The 16,501-nt window shown below is 42.5% G+C and overlaps 1 pseudogene; it reads left to right on the top strand.

Moving 5' to 3' along the window:
* The first annotated feature begins 9,088 nt into the window (after positions 1–9,088).
* Positions 9,089–15,992, top strand: LOC130213268 (cytochrome P450 2J2-like; annotated as a pseudogene).
* The last annotated feature ends 509 nt before the right edge of the window (positions 15,993–16,501 follow it).

Below are 16,501 nucleotides of genomic sequence, written 5' to 3'. Positions count from 1 at the left end.
GAACATTTTGTGTCAACCAATCAGCTTTAGAGTTGGCTCCTGTAGGCCAGCTAGCTGGCCCCGGAACCGGCACAGGAGCCAGCTCGCAGGCGTAGTGCGTGCACGTCTTTTGATTGGATTACCAATATTGAGAGGCGGGGCCTATGGGCAGGTATAGAGCGTATTCACTCACGTGACCACAACAAACTCTGGCGGCCATGTTGGGGTCCCACCACAGCATTGTTTTGCTTGTTTGTATGCCGCTCTTCCCTTAGAAATGACCATTATATCCTGAAGGAGACACGATTTCAGTTCAAAGCGGTGTGCCTTGTGATTATGGTACTGTGCCTCATTGTTGGATGTGGGACTAATGATTCAGAATATGGGTTTATCAGCTCAACAAGACAGGCTATTACTTCAACTTGTCATGCATCTACTTCGGCTTCACTCGGCGTATGAGCGTTAGGACTGTTCTCATGTGTTTCTGTTGATACATCGGGTTGTGGGCACGTTTCCATTGACAAACTCTCGTCAATAATCTCTTTTTGCTTTTTTCGCCGAGCGAAAATCAATGTTTCACTTGCGCAAAAGGAACTGTGGATGGAAACTTGGGAGGAAGCCATGAACATGGCAACTCCGTCGGGCGATGTCTGCCTTTACTTCTGTGCTTGGACCAATTTTATTTACCTTATACATGCTTCCTTTGGGCAATATTATCAGGAAACATTCCATAAACTTTCATTGTTATGCAGATGATACTCAACTATATCTATCGATAAAACCAGAGGAGAGCAACCAACTCGGTAAAATTCAAGCATGTCTTAAAGACATAAAAACATGGATGACCTGCAACTTCTTGATGTTAAACTCAGACAAAACCGAAGTAATTTTAATCGGCCCTGAGCACCTGAGATCAATTATCTGGTGATGTGGTTTCTGTAGACGGCATTGCCCTGGCATCCAACACCACTGTAAAGAATCTTGTTGTTATCTTTGATCGGGACTTGTCCTTTAACTCCCACGTAAAGCAAATCTCAAGGACTGCATTCTTTCATCTACGTAATATTTCAAAAATCAGGCACATCTTGTCTCAAAAAGATGCAGAAAAATTGGTTCACGCGTTCGTTACTTCGAGACTGGATTACTGCAACTCCTTCTTATCAGGCTGCTCTAATAAGTCTCTTAGGTCCCTCCAGTTGATCCAGAATGCTGCAGCTCGTGTTCTCACTAAAACTAAGAAAAGAGATCACATCACACCTGCACTAGCTGCTCTGCACTGGCTACCCATAAAATCAAGAATCACTTTTAAAATTCTTCTCTTAACCTACAAAGCCTTGATTGGTGATGCACCATCATATCTTAAGGAGCTTGTAGTACCATATTGCCCCACTAGAGAGCTACGCTCACTAAATGCGGGACTACTTGTAGTTCTTAGAGTCTTAAAAAGTAGAATGGGAGCCAGAGCCTTTAGTTATCAAGCTCCTCTTTTATGGAACCAGCTTCCACCTTCAGTCCGGGAGGCAGACACAGTCACCTCGTTTAAGAGTCGACTTAAGACAGAAGAGTGAAGCAGCGAAATTTGTAGACATAGAAACACTCTCAGACAGCAGCTTGCTGTTACGTGCGCCTGCTGCCAGTCTGACTCACTGTTTTGGGTGAATGACGTCACGTGCGACCTGGAAGTGTAACACTTCCAGGTCGCACCACTTGTGTGCCAAATCTTTTTTTATTTTCTTTTTTTATTAACATTCGGGGCTAATTAAAAAACATCCGGGGCTTTAGCCCCGGGTTTTTTAGCCTAGGGACGCCACTGGTTAGGAGCAGCGGACCAAACACACGTCTGTGTCGCCGTCTCCACTAGCGGCTCGTTGCAGGTAAACAAGCGCACGGCTCACACTCATTCGGCGTAATGATGAGTTGTAGTTTTGGCACTTTATGCGCTTCGTATAATTGTATGACGTCATATTTATGACGTCATTTATATTGCCGGTCCGTGAAAATAATTTCTGACACGGAACCGGTCCGTGGCTCAAAAAAGGTTGGGGACCGCTGGTTTATGGTATACTTTATGCTTTGGAATTAGTATTGTATGTTTAAATACTAAATGTTCTCACTTTTTCATGTATACACTGAGATTTCACAAATTGTTTGATCATGAAAACTTGGTTTAAAGTCATGGAAAAGTCATAGAAATCCATTGGTCGTATGACAAAATGATTTGATTTTTTTTTTTTATGTGTTAATTTACGAAACATTATGTGCAATTCATGGCACAATTCCAACTGAATCAGTTATTTGTCTCTCACCATTGATCATTTTTTTAATAGTGGTCCAACAGAATGGGAGGGTCTATTTGAACAGTGATGCAACACTTAGCTTGAGCAAAAAGTTTATTAACAACAAAGTCAGTGACTACAAATCTGAACTGAAAGCAGTGATTCGAAGCAGGAAAGTGATTTTCACCAAAGTTGCATTTAGGTTGATTTTTGTAAAAAATGTTGGACTGTTTGTAGAGTGAGATGGCAGCTGGGAGGAAGGAGCTCCTGGAGAGGATCTGGATCCGTCTCTAACTGAAAGTGCTCGACCGGGAGGACCCTGTTCTCCACCACCATGCACCTAATGGTTCCAGGATGGTTCCCAGTTATGAGGTGCCCTTGTCATTTCATAATTTCCTTTTTGATATGTGATATCTCGAATGTTTCATTGATCTCTTCAGGCCAACAGTATGTACCTGACAATACTCTCTGAGCCGGACCTGTTTGTTGCAAAGTAAAAACACAAATGTACCTTTGTAGTTATTTTCAATAGGGTTCTTTATTTTGTTATCGTCGGTGCCTCTTCAGTGTTGGTAAGTTCTCTATGATCATTTTGAAATAAGCGCCCGCAGTGTTATACAAATGATAATAATGATATTAATTAATTAAATTACCTGTTTCCCCACTTATTACAGGCATGTTTTGTTCCCTTGCACCTACATATGTCTATAATGATGCATAAATTACTTTATGTTCTGGTACGCGATCAGTAAAGATAACAATTGTTTGAGTATATTTGAATAGAATTGGGAACAATCATACTGCACGTTGCTGGCCGTTTCTCCATTTCATTTATATCAACAGTATATAATCATGAACAGAAATAACAATAAGGCCTTTGAGTCAAATGGAAATCAAAAAGGGAGAATATTTATATATAAAGTGTTATACATTGCCATATCAACGATCAGAAAAATGATACAATATAAAGAAAGACATGTTGAGAAGGTTTGTTGAACATGTATATAATTGTGCTACTCAGTAAATAAACAGTAACAATACTGTACATACATGAACATGAACATACAGGATTTTATGCGACAAATGACATTTGAAAGCTTTTAGATGATTATTTCTCGTTCAGCCTGAAGCGTCAGTCTCCTCCTTGATTTCTTGTCAGCAGATGATGCAAACAGCGGATGACAGCTTCCTGTGTGAGGAGCTTCCAGATGGAAACAAACTACGTCCTCTGTGCTGGTGGGGACGGGACCCTCCTCGTCCTCCTGGCTGGTGGGTGGTGTCGGGGTGGGGGGGGCAGCTAGGACCTTATTCACTGGGTCTTGGACTCTCTGGGGTGCTGAGAGGGGTTCAGAGGTCTGCTGGGGGTCTGGGCATTGGGATGGTTGACGCCCACCCTCAGCTTCCCCAAGAGTGAGACAAAAGCCCAGTGGAGTCCTGCCTGTGAGACACAAACACAAGAGATGAATACTTTTGAACTCAACGACACATTGTTGTGTTGAATCTGGCCTCCATTGATGGAATCGTACTACTTCTGTAGTCTTGGAGAGGGATTACTTACTCAGCCCACTGAAAGAAAGACCACCGCCGCTGTCCATCTGGTGCTGTGGTCCTCCATCCTCCTCATCTGGTCCTCATCTGGTCCTCATCTGGTCCTCATCTGGTCCTCCATCCTCCTCATCTAGTCATCTGGTCCTTAACCTGGGTAAAAGAGACTTGGAAACTTTTCTTAACGTTAGTAGTTTTTATCACACATCTGTCTGCTTCAGCCACCTTCACCTAACTCTAAAAATAACCAGAGAGAGTCAAATGAACGCCGGGAACATATCTGATTTATTGCAGAGAATACAAACACAGCTCATACTGCAGTCGCACAGAGACCTGACAGCCCGGCACCCCAAACTCTTGCAACACCCCACACAAAAGCCCCAGAGGAACCCAGGAGAAAGCCTTGTCCAAGTCCACAAAACACATGTAGACTGGTTGGGCAAACTCCCAGGACCCCTCCAGCAGTCTTGCGAGGGTAAAGAGCTGGTCCACTGTTTCACAACCGGGACGGTTTTGGTTTTTTGGGTCCCCCTGCTACCGCCTTGTCAGCTTAAGCGTATGATGGGAGACCCCGACTATGCACTGACCAACGCTTGTCACTTGCGATGCCCCTGACGTTAGATCTTCGACCCTGGTAAGAGTTCCTAAATTGAAAGGGAGTCGGGATTTATTAGTAAGGGCCACTATTGAGTATAAAAGAATTTTAAGAAGGAGAGGCTGTGGTCCCAGCTGAGTCCGGCCCCCGAGCCCGAGGTGGTTGAAGTTCGTGTTACGGTTTTTAAAGAATTAAAACCTATGTAGTTCGTTAGGAAGAGACTGAAGGTCTGTGGTAAAGTGGAATGGTGTGAGCAAGCAGGAAGCAGAGCTGTAAGGGGGGTGTGGATACACCGAGCACCCTTACTCACCTGGATAGGCGAGTCTGCAAACCTACCCGTCACTCCATTAGTTGGGAGCGTCGGGAGGTGGGAGGAGTTTTAATTTGAATTCTAAAGTAATTTAAGCGTTAATTTTATTTATTTTGATTCCTAGTTTTATTGGAGGTCTAAGTTGTAATTATTATAATACTTGCAGGTTTTTTTGAAGGTAAGTTTTTAATTAAACCTAATGTGACATTGTATTAATTGTATTGGTGACATGGTTTTCAGGTAAGTTACTGGTAGTGGATCTCAAGTTCGAGCGTCGTTGCCTTCATAGTTAGAGGTCAAAGGTCAATTTGTGGACCCATTATTCATTCAAACATCATAGGTCTGTCAAGTTGTTCCAATTCTAAAGTCCCCATATAGCCAACCACGGTTCAGATGCCCGGATGGGACTTGCTCCACTTTACCGAATGCAGAATGCATTTCCCACCAGCATCAGGGAACAATGGCGGAGGAGACAATACACAACTGGAAGGTGAAACTTTGGAATGGTATTTTCTTGAGGTGAGATGTGAGTTGTTTAATCATCACATCTGGTCGGGTTGTCAAGATTAAGCCTCCATACAAATGGATCTGAAGTGATGATGTCATCAGGTGAGCTGCTGTTCTAATTGCAGGATGACCGTACTGCATCCTCCCGTGCCTGGGACTCCAAAGTACACATCTGGGGGCGGAGCTTCTTCAGGATGATCCACACCAAAACCTCCACTACAGGATGAAACCTAATGCCAACCCCGGCACACGCGAGGGAAGGCTGTCTGGTGCTTTGTCAGTCCTGCCAGACATAAAGGTTTAAAATCCTGCAGCGAACAGGCTGGGGGTCTCAATCCGAGTCGCTGTCCTCCTCCCACTGCCAGTGTGTTCTGTTTGTGGAGGATCCGAGGCCTGAAGTGGAGGGCGGAGATCGTGGTCCTCATCTCAAAACCAGTTCTTGTCTGAACTTGTGAAACATCTTAAGTCTGTCAAGTTGTTCCAATTCTGAAGTTCCCATAGAGCCAAAGTGGGCGGAGTCACATCCGAGCCCGGATGTGACTCCGCCCACTTTAACAGTGATGCATCCTAAATGACTTGTCATACTTGGGAGACAAATATCCCAGAATGCTGCCTCCTTAAAATTGTGCTGGGACAATTTGGTGGCGTGATGGTAAAAATGCTTCACAGGGAAGAGCCCGAGTAAACTCAAGAGCAAGAGCAGCTGATGTGATGATGTCATCAAGTGAGCTGCTGTTCTAAAGGCAGAATGACCGCACTGCGTCCTCCTGACCATGGGACTCCAAAGTGCACAACGGGGACGGAGCTTCTTCAGGATTGACCGCACCAAAACCTGTGCTGCAGGATGAAACCTATTCCCAACCCCGCCAGACGCGAGGGAAGGCTGTCTGGGGCTTTGTCAGTCCTGCCAGACATGAAGGTTTAAGATCCTGCAGCAAGCAAGTGGTCGGCCTCAATCCTCGTCGCTGTCCTCATCCGTCCGCCAGTATCTTCGGAAGGTAGCAACGTCCCCGAAGTCCTCTTCTCTGGTCCTCTTGGTGGAGGGTCCCGCCGTCCTCTTCCTGGTCCTCTTCACGGAGGAGCCGAGCCGGAGGAGGGGGCGGAGTCCTCTTCTGGCCGGGGGAAGAAGGGGGGCGGCGCACCAAGGAAGGGGATGGGAGGAAGGAAGGGCTGGTCATCTTCTTCGTCCTCCCTCTCGGACATGGAGCCGTAGCCAGAGTCCTCGCTGTCCGAGATGGCCTCCTCTCCCTCGTCGTCATCAAATGGGACCTGGGGACGCAACCAACCGCGACCCCAACCACCGCGACCCCAACCACCCTGCATGGCCTGACCCACAAATGCAATAACAGCCTCACCTCGATTACCTTCGTCGTCTGAGGCGATCCGGATGACGTCCAGCGCAAGCAGCGGCATGATGTCGTTCAGAGCAGCTAAGAGGGAAAGGTTCAAACCGTCAGGATTTCTCGTTACAGTAAATACATATTTCTGTATTACATTTAGCAATAATATTATTATTAGAAATAATATAAAATAAAAAAACCACAGATATCCTAACAACGACAGACCACATAAGAGTGCTTAAGAGTGCATAAGAGCCTTTTATACATTGAGCAGTTACATCCAACATAGTGCAGCTCTGTTTAAACAGATGAGGGAATCAGAATCAAGTAATGCTGCTTCCATGTGACACTTCATGTTAAACTTTAATACATTTTGTAAATATTAAAAACATATGTTTCACAAAGATGGACATGTTGACTATATAAAGATGTATTCTTTATGGAAATCATAATAATAATAATTATCGTTATTGATAATGTCAGCAGCATTTGCATATGCCCCAAACAACAAAGTGGGATTCATAATGAATTAGTTAATTTAATAATTATTAATTCATAAAGTTTGGGGGCCTTTCACAGCTTTTGGTGGTCAATTAAGCGACAGTTGAGCTCTCGGCAAATACATTTATTCAGGACGTTGGTGTTTGTGAATAAAAAGATGAATAAGACAATCTCCGGTTGTCTTAACTGTAACTGTTTTAATGTGTTGTACGGCAACCTCGAGTGCCTTGAAAGGCGCCTTATAAATACAATCATGGACGGATTAAGAAACCACGGGCCCCTGGGCCTGGACGTGTTTGTAACTCATTATTCTCCCGTTCACGAGGTGCTGGAGGCAGCGCGCGCTCTGCGCTCCCATCAGTTATACTTAACAGATCGCTCTCTTGTCCCCCCGAAAGCAAAGCACCGCAACAACGAGCACATTGCATTTCAATGTTGAATGTCAAATAAATCACTTTAATATGCTAAAGTAAAGGAGCAGATGTGTGTACAGTAAGTCCCGTTTCAACGGGAACAACAGAGCAACTCAGGGTCACGTGCATGCAGGTCACGTGACCGCGGAGGCCCCAGCGCTTCACATCGAACAAAATAAATGCACTTTGCAAATTTTACTTGAAAATTCTATAAAAACGTTCGAGGCGCCATCTTTTTTCTGTAATTGCCAAGTTAAACTTCGACGTTTTGATGCCTTAAATCCACAATCATAGGGGTTTCGATGCCCTACACTAATTGTCAACACACTCCGCACATCTTCAGCAATTTTCAAGACAATCTGAAGCTCAAATATTTTTTTACACGACGAATCATCGACTGAAGCTCACTTTTCACAAAACATCGTTTTCCCCTCATTGCCAGACAACATTTTAAACCTTAAAACTCAAACAGTTTCACTGATTTCTAAACTAAGAACACTTTTATGGATTTAAGGGGACACATTAATAATATAAATGCTAAATTAAATGTAAAATGGGTCTTACCGTCACAGTTATAGTCCAAATCAAAGCCCAGTCCGTTCAGCAGGGGCTCGTCCTCGGTTCTCGGTCGTCGGAGGGCCTCTTTCAGGGTCTCAGGTCTCTCGTAGTCCGGATCTGGTGTCGTTCGGTTCGCCAACAAGTTTTGTATCCAGCAAAAAGTCTCAAGAAGTGCAAAAGCCTCAGAGTATCCTTCACAGGTTTGGGTTCACAGGAGAGTCCACGGGGGGTTCAGCTCATGTCAAAGTCCAAAGTGCAAAGGGAAGAATCAGAACGTCCGCGGCCTTTTTATAGCCTCGGTCCGGTTTCCATGGCATTGACGTTAGTGCACGTGCGTGCGTGCGTGCGATTGAGCAATACAGAGAGAGATATTAATTATTTCCCCCATATTTTTCATACATTATATATTTGATTCAAACGAGAAATATTATTATTATGATTATTATTATTATTATTATTATGATTATTATATTATTATTTCTCAGTGATCTATTGCTGTTCAGTATACAGCTGTATGCGCTGTAAAGCCAAACTGGATGCTAATTATATTTGATCATATATTATTATCTCAGTATTTTTTTAAAGGGACCATGAGTTAAAATATAATTTAATTTGTTGCACATACTTCTTCTTGATGATTGGCAGATGTATGATAAATACAAGTGTATTGTCTTCCGACTAAACTACTTAATTTATTTGACAGATACACTTTTACCCTCTCAACTTCTTGAAACTTTTAGAGAGGTAAAATGATTAATGTCCTTTAAAAAAAAAAGTCTGAAGTCCAATATTGTTCTTCTTCTTTAAAAAATAATAAATAATAAATGTGTATCTGCCTTTTACAATAGCAGCACGGGATTGTGGGGGATCCCCAAAGCGACTCGGGATTCCTCAATAGGTAACGTCTCTATGAACGGGACTGTGGGCAATATCGTGTTAACTCATTCAGAAAGTAAATACAAGTTGAGCTGGCTTTATTTGTTTGCATAGTAATTGTCTTCGATTGTATTCGTCATGTTTTCATTAAGTTACTTATTAGTGTTATATGTGTTTCTTAGCCAGTAATGAATGTGTTCAGTACAGCTAACCTAGCTAACACGAACGTGCTGAAGTTGCTGTACGGTACGGTTCACCCCTCATGTCCAGGACACTGCTACACTCACGTCATGACGTCACTGTCACTCAAACTGACTGTTCCCTAAAAAGAAAAGAAAACGTAGCCTTATCTGCACATAAATGTTTTAACGTACCGGTAATAATAATTCACTTGAAACAGGTAGACAATGTCTACACTGTCAACCATGGTAATACACCTCAACACAGACCTCACCTGAGGCCCTGATGGTCCAGCTGCTGCTACTCAACCTGCACTACATCTGCACTGTTTTCTGAATGCATTTCAAAATAATGCCTTAATAAATACATGTAGACCGTATATGAGTAGTATATGTATTTATTTTGAAAGAAATTTAAAATACTTACATAATAGGTTGTAAGATCCGGTAGATACACCTCCTGCTGCAGGGCTTATCTATTTTTATCAGCTCTCCTTCAAAGGGTAAGGACCCCCGTTTACATTGACACCTCTGAACACAACTATTACCTGATAACCAGTGCAGTATTGCCTAATTGTTGGGGTCACTGAGTAGCAGTGTTTGAAACAATTTACAAAACATTAGGAGGGCAGAGTCCTCTGCTCTGTTGCTAAGAGCCAATATTGAATCTCTCCCTCTGGAGAGCAATAGGTGAGCTTACTGGCTCTGGGCAACACGGCAGTCTTTTATATGACAAGCAAGGACAGGCTTTATTTAGACAGGCTTGAGTCCTCAAGTGCAGAACGGATTCAATCTGTTCTGTATTTGGATCCTTAATTAACTGGGATGTCAAAAGTCTGCTGTTCTTCACTGTAGTTTTCATCCTCACTGCAGATTATATCAAGAACCGTCGGCCGGGAAGCTTCCCCCCGGGGCCCCAGGCCTTTCCTATCGTGGGCAATTTATTCATTCTGGATTACACCAGGACCCATGAGAGTATGACACTCTCAGATGTAAAGAAAATATAAAAGATCGAACGGGGGCTGTTTGTGTTATCTGTCAAGTTAAGCATCATGCTCTCCCTCCTCTCACAATTCCACTCACAGTTAGCAGAGAGATACGGAGATGTGTACAGCCTTCGAATGGGCCAGCTGTGGTTCGTGGTGTTGAACCGGTTTGAGGTTCTGAGGGATCTCTGGTGGATCAGGGAGACAGCCTGGCAGACTGACCAGACCTCCCACTGCTGCAGGAGATATCCCAGGGACTGGGTGAGCAGACCTCACACACACATGACAGTAATACACAAATAGAGGTTTATTGTTCCTGCTAAGAATTTAAATGTTGTCAAATCTTCATGATATTTGGGATCAACATCTCCACCAATGTGATTGTTGTAGAATCGATTAGAACATTTCTCTTTAACATAAAAGTTCACACTTTTTTGTTTTTGCAATCACAAATAAAAAGACCAACACTTAATGTGTAAAAAAATAACATTCATTCATTTTCCAGATTTCTATATAGTATCCTTTTTCCACTATCAGGTGGACAAAAGGTAACATGTTTAAGGTATGAGATATATGCACGATAAAAACAAGTAGGCTAAATTCATCTAATACAAATGTAGCTTAGTTGGGCTTCGGAACCAGAGATGAGCCGGTTCAAGTCCTGAGTACGAGTTGCTCGGGGCGCTGTGAAAAAATACATTTACCAGATGGGACAAATAATTCACTTTTTATTATTGTTACTATTAAATATTTCTGGAAAAGAATATCCCTTATATATTTCCTCAATTTTAAATAACATTTTGTCCACGATCAGGTGTACTTTTCAGTAATGGAAATCTATGGAAGCAGAAGAGGCGTTTTTCAATTTCAACCCTCAAACATTTTGGGTATGGCAAGAAGTCACTTGAGGAATTTTCATATTGTGCAAAAGAGTTCAAGAGCCATAAAGGTAAGAAGTACATTCACAGCTACACATACACAATGATACACAATGACAAATACACACATTACTGAAATCTTTTGTTTAATTGTGGAGGTAAGGCCTTCGATTCACACCTCATCCTCAACAACGCGATCTCCAACATCATCTGCTCCGTGGTTTTTGGGCATCGCTTTGAATACGGTGATGAGAAGTTCAGGGAACTGATCTCGTGGTTTCGCAAATTAATTGAACTCGAAGCCTCCATCTGGGCACAGGTACGGCCATTTAAATCTTAACGCTGATTGATTGTAACATCGAATATTTCTCCGAAATACGGTTTCAATCTCTATTGTTCCGATCTGCTCTACTCGGCAGCTTTACAACGCCTTCCCTCTGCTGATGAGACGCTTGCCAGGGCCTCATCAGACAATCCATCACATCTGGGACAGTGTGAAGGACTTCGTAAGAGTAGAGGTCAAGAAGCACAAACAGAACTGGGATCCCTCCGACAATAGAGACTATATGGACTGCTACCTGAGTGAGATGGTAATCAGCACAAGACGCCATATCTGTTTGTTTTGTATCTACATCACAACGATCAGCTGTTAAAGAAAAGCCAAGGCCAACAACATAAACTCCTTTGAATCTAATAAAGCAAAGCCGTTACAATATTTTCAAAGGACAAGTTCCAGCATAGATTCAAATATTTTATTTTAATTAATAGGTCCACATTGTTTTGGGGGGGGAATTTCAGCACAGTATACCTAGTCATCGGGGATTATAACCCCGACTGCGTTAGCTGTGACATGCAGTACATTATTATTATTTTTTAATACATTTCAATACATGTATTTGTATTTATTCTCAGAGTAAGGGGCAGGCTGACGAATCCTTTGATGAGGAAAACCTGGTTGTGTGTGTCTTGGATCTGTTCTTGGCTGGATCTGAGACCTGCGCTGGGCCTTCCTCTACATGGTAAAGCACCCCGAGATCCAGGGTAAGAGCCCCGACCGGATCCGTGAATCCCTTCGTTATCACACTTGGCATCAGTGACAATTAGGTGCACAATGTGACTGCTCTGATTCCCAAGGTTACAATAAGTGCGCAACAATTTGAGAACTTCTCATTTATGACTAATTCTGTGCAACAAACCTCTTCCTGTAAAACAAACCATTCTGTTCATTAATGTGGAAGTTCTGCGTCTGTCACCCCCGTTTCGCAGCAAAGGTCCAGGCGGAGATAGACGAAGTGATTGGAACGTCCAGACAGCCGTCCATGGAAGATCATGGGAGGCTACACGATCCCTAAGGTCAGTTGTCATCATGCAATGTATATGTATTCTACACAACCGTGTTGCATCTTTCTGAGTTGTCTTTACAACTCCCATCGCCAGGGAGTGACAGTAATCCCCAATCTGAACTCGATACTGTTCAACAAGAGTGAGTGGGAGACGCCCGACACCTTTAACCCCGGACACTTCCTGAACCAGGAGGGCAAGTTCGTGAAGCGAGCTGCGTTCCTCCCGTTCTCTGCTGGTGAGGAGCAACACGTTCACTTGTCTTCTTGGTGTCTTCACTTGTAAATAGTGGAGTTTGTCCCAGCATGCATTGGGACCCTACGGTGATCCTCACATAGTGTGTGGGGGGGGGGGGGGGGGGATCAGCCCTCTCACGATCAAGCAGAGGACACAGGCCATAGGCCAGGGATCATAACCACTTCCTTCTTTGGGACACAAACACCGGTCTCCTGGTTGAAAGTCTTGTGTTTTCATTTCACCCGTTCACTATCAATTGGCTTTCTCCCTTTTTATAATATGTCGTTTTTCTCTGGCAAGGACTGGAATGAATAACAAATCAGTCACTATTACAGTTGGTGAATCTGCGCTGGTGATCCACATGATTTACCTTGAGTTGTTCAAGGAAGACATGCAGGGAGACTTTGCACACTTCCCAGCAGTGCAGGAACAGATTCAGAGAGAGAGAGAGAGAGAGAGAGAGAGAGTAGAGAAGTGGGTGCTGGGAAGAAGAAGAAGAAAGAGGTGGGAGGGTGGAGAGAGAGAGAGAGAGAGAGATGTGTCTTCTTTTGTTGACTTTATTGATAAGCTGACCGTAAACTTCAGCAACGATGTTGTTAGCTTCAGCTTTGGACAGCAGCTCACCATGTTCATTCAGAACCCATTTATCATCACTGATATAACGGGCTTCTCAAAGGAAGTCACAATCTCCAGATGCAACTGGTTGATCTCCAAGCAGATGTGTCCCTGAAAGAGCAGTTTCTAAAAACTGACCCTTCCACTTTCTGGCTCCAAATGGTCCCTGACACAGCTTTCCCAGGTCTGAGGGAAGTTGCCGTATACATCTTAACCATATTTGGCTCCACCTACAACTGTGAGGCAGCTTTCTCCACAATGAACATCATCAAAAATAAATATTGTTCAAGGCTCACCAATCCTCCACATGTGCATGAGGCCCTGACTCCATTCAAGCCCAGGTTTAAAATCCTGGCAGGACAAGCTAGAGCTCAATTCTCCCATTGAGCAAAAAAGTGAAGGAGTGGGACATAAGAGCGATGCTCTAATACTCTTAAGATGTGTTGATCTGTAAAAGGAGTTGAGACTGTGAAACAGAAACGGGGAAATTTAAGCTGTTCCTCCATTTATTTTATTTTTCTGAAGTGAAGCACTTCATTTAAACATGCAACATTTTCAATTTGTATTTATTTTATTTAAAAATGCAGCACTGCTTTTATTTTGTTCATGAGAGAACATTATACATATCTGCAGTCACACATATGTCCAGTTCTTATGTTACGTGATCATAAATATTGTTAAAAAGTGTTTTAATTGTACTGAATTCATTTGATTTGACAGGTATTGATTACATGCAAATGTTGAATCAACTACCAGGCTACTTAAATATATACCACACTAAATAGTTTGACATTATGATCTCATACCTGCAAACTTGTCACCTTTCGGTGAAATTCACCGTTTTGAAATCAAAATAGGTCATCCAAGTGAATCGTGTAGATCCGAAGAGTTTTTGTTTTGGGGGAGGGGGGGGGGGGTTCAACTGGCCGGCTAGTGAGTTTTTCTAGTGAGAGTGTGCTCACGTGTGCGCGGTTGTGTCGACGCGTATCACGGCAGAGCGATGCGCGTTATGGGAGCGGCGGCGCTGGGCTTAGCCCAGAAGAGTGAAGCAGCGAAATGTGTAGACATAGAAACACTCTCAGACAGCAGCTTGCTGCTACGTGCGCCTGCTGCCAGTCTGACTCCGCTGTTTTGGGTGAATGACGTCACGTGCGACCTGGAAGTGTCAACCACTTTTGTGCCAAATCTTTTTTTCTTTTTCTTTTTTAAATTAACATTCGGGGCTAATTAAAAAACATCCGGGGCTTTAGCCCCGGTTTTTTTAGCCTAGGGACGCCACTGGTCTGCACGCAATGCGCTGCAGCGCTCACAGCGAGTGGCGCAAAGTGGCGGAGCTTTTGAGACTTAAAGTCTTCAGCTTTAAAAAAAAGAAGAAAAAGATGATTCCAGAAGTGAAATGTTTAAGTTCTTTGTCTCCAAGGCAGACAGTCTGTAAAGTTATGCAACTCTACAGCTGCTCATCCTGATGAACTCTGTATCATCTGGACAGATACAGACTAAAGGCCTCATAGTGTATAATCAATGCTATGATGGAACCATGTAGTTTCATTAATATCTGGCTGTATTAATACTTATAATACTGCCATTTGTTAAGTGTTGAAAAAGTTGTTAAAAAGTGAACCATACAGATGTTTTATTTAATACTATTATAGACAAATTTACCAGTATCGTATTTTTGGTATCATTGTTTTTATGGTATTGTATCGAATTCTGGTATCATGATATTTATGGCAGGTATCGTATAGAAGTTATAATGTTAGTGACAGCCAGGTAGAGGCAGAACAGACTCAAGGAACAGAGTCATGGCTCAGCAGAGCTCACGAGTCCTTGTTGTTCAGGCCAAAGAAAGGGAAGTTGGTTTATGAATGACTTTAACCATATGATATATAATGACAACGCATATTTTTTATTACTATCATTATATCATTAATAATATTTCTACTTTATACATTTTGTTGTAAAACTACCAAAGTTCAGCTAAAAATATTATTAGATTAATCAATTAGTTGCTTAAGAGAAGAAAAAAAGAAGAAAAAAATTTGATAATAATTTCACTTTAAATCATTAAAAAAACATTTTATGGTTCCAGCTTCTTAAATTTGAAGATGTGCTACTTTTCCATTTTTCCAAATTTGAATGATTTTTTAAATATTGTTATACTTGTGTTCGCCAGTAGGGGGCGGTAGCGGGTTTTGCCATGACTGGTGCCGTAATTCTTGTCTTAAACAAACAAGTTAGACCAGCGTAACAGACAGTGACGCAGCTGTTGATGCGAGTCTCTGTTTACAGGTGAGAAACGTACATAAGCACCATATATATATTAATGTTATGTTCGCTCGCTTTTATATTTTGACAGTTATTAACTGTAGAAGTTAAAGTGAAGACAGTTAATTAAGGCTAGCGCCGTTTAGCTAGCGGATGTTAATCGCGCTAGCGTTTTAGCACCATTGTACAATGTTCTGCTGGCCTGAGAATTACATTGTTCCATGAAAGATTAGAAAGTTACATGTTGTGTCCCGTGACAGATATAAACAGTAGTATGCACACACATAAGTACATATATACATACACAACATGTACATGCACATAAAGTTTAAACAGGTTTCCTGGTGGAAGTCACTTCTTGTCAGTGCCTTCGATCTCCGTGACCTTGTCCGTCACCATGGAAACATTGTCACGTGACATGTAAGGACTCTGGTTCTGTGCTGTGACGTCGCTACTCGCTAGTGACGTCACGGAGCACCGAACCAGAGTCTGTATATAGAGTGATTTCCAGCAGGAATTCAGTCTGTGAATCTCACAGAAACCCCTCCACCCCTTCTCCATTCAGCCACTTCCCGGGGTGTGGGCCTCTGATGAGATATCACAGACAGGGTGGGTGGGCAGGTTTATTATATATTATATATTACTGGTTATTGGATAAAATAAGGAACAAAAGGAATTAATTTCTAAAATAATTTAGAAATTAAAAAATTAAAAAAGTGTTCAAGTGCACCAAATTCAGGAAGTTACTTGATTTGTAAAATAGTGTAACGTGGGACTTGTTAACCTGTGTGATTGTCGCTCAAGTGGACCGTAGAGATGTCTGAATGGGCTCCTATTCACACCTGGGCCCATGCAAAATAAATATTACTAAATATTTCAAGGTGTGGCGGCCATATATATATGTATATGTTTGTATGTATATATATATATATACAAACATCTATTATATTCTTATTAGAAGGGTTTGTGGGCACTGACTTAGTCAGAGCAGAGGACCCCCACCCCGTTGTCACCTTTTTCACCCCTCATGAGTTTGCAGGTATGTGATCTGTTGGACCTTTGCTACAAGAACATGTCTCTAAGTGGACCTCTTTACATTT

This window comes from Pseudoliparis swirei, chromosome 22, assembly GCF_029220125.1.
Source record: "Pseudoliparis swirei isolate HS2019 ecotype Mariana Trench chromosome 22, NWPU_hadal_v1, whole genome shotgun sequence".
Taxonomy (NCBI): domain Eukaryota; kingdom Metazoa; phylum Chordata; class Actinopteri; order Perciformes; family Liparidae; genus Pseudoliparis; species Pseudoliparis swirei.
The sequence above is the reverse complement of the archived record's forward strand: the minus strand, read 5'-3'. Positions and strand labels throughout refer to the sequence as shown.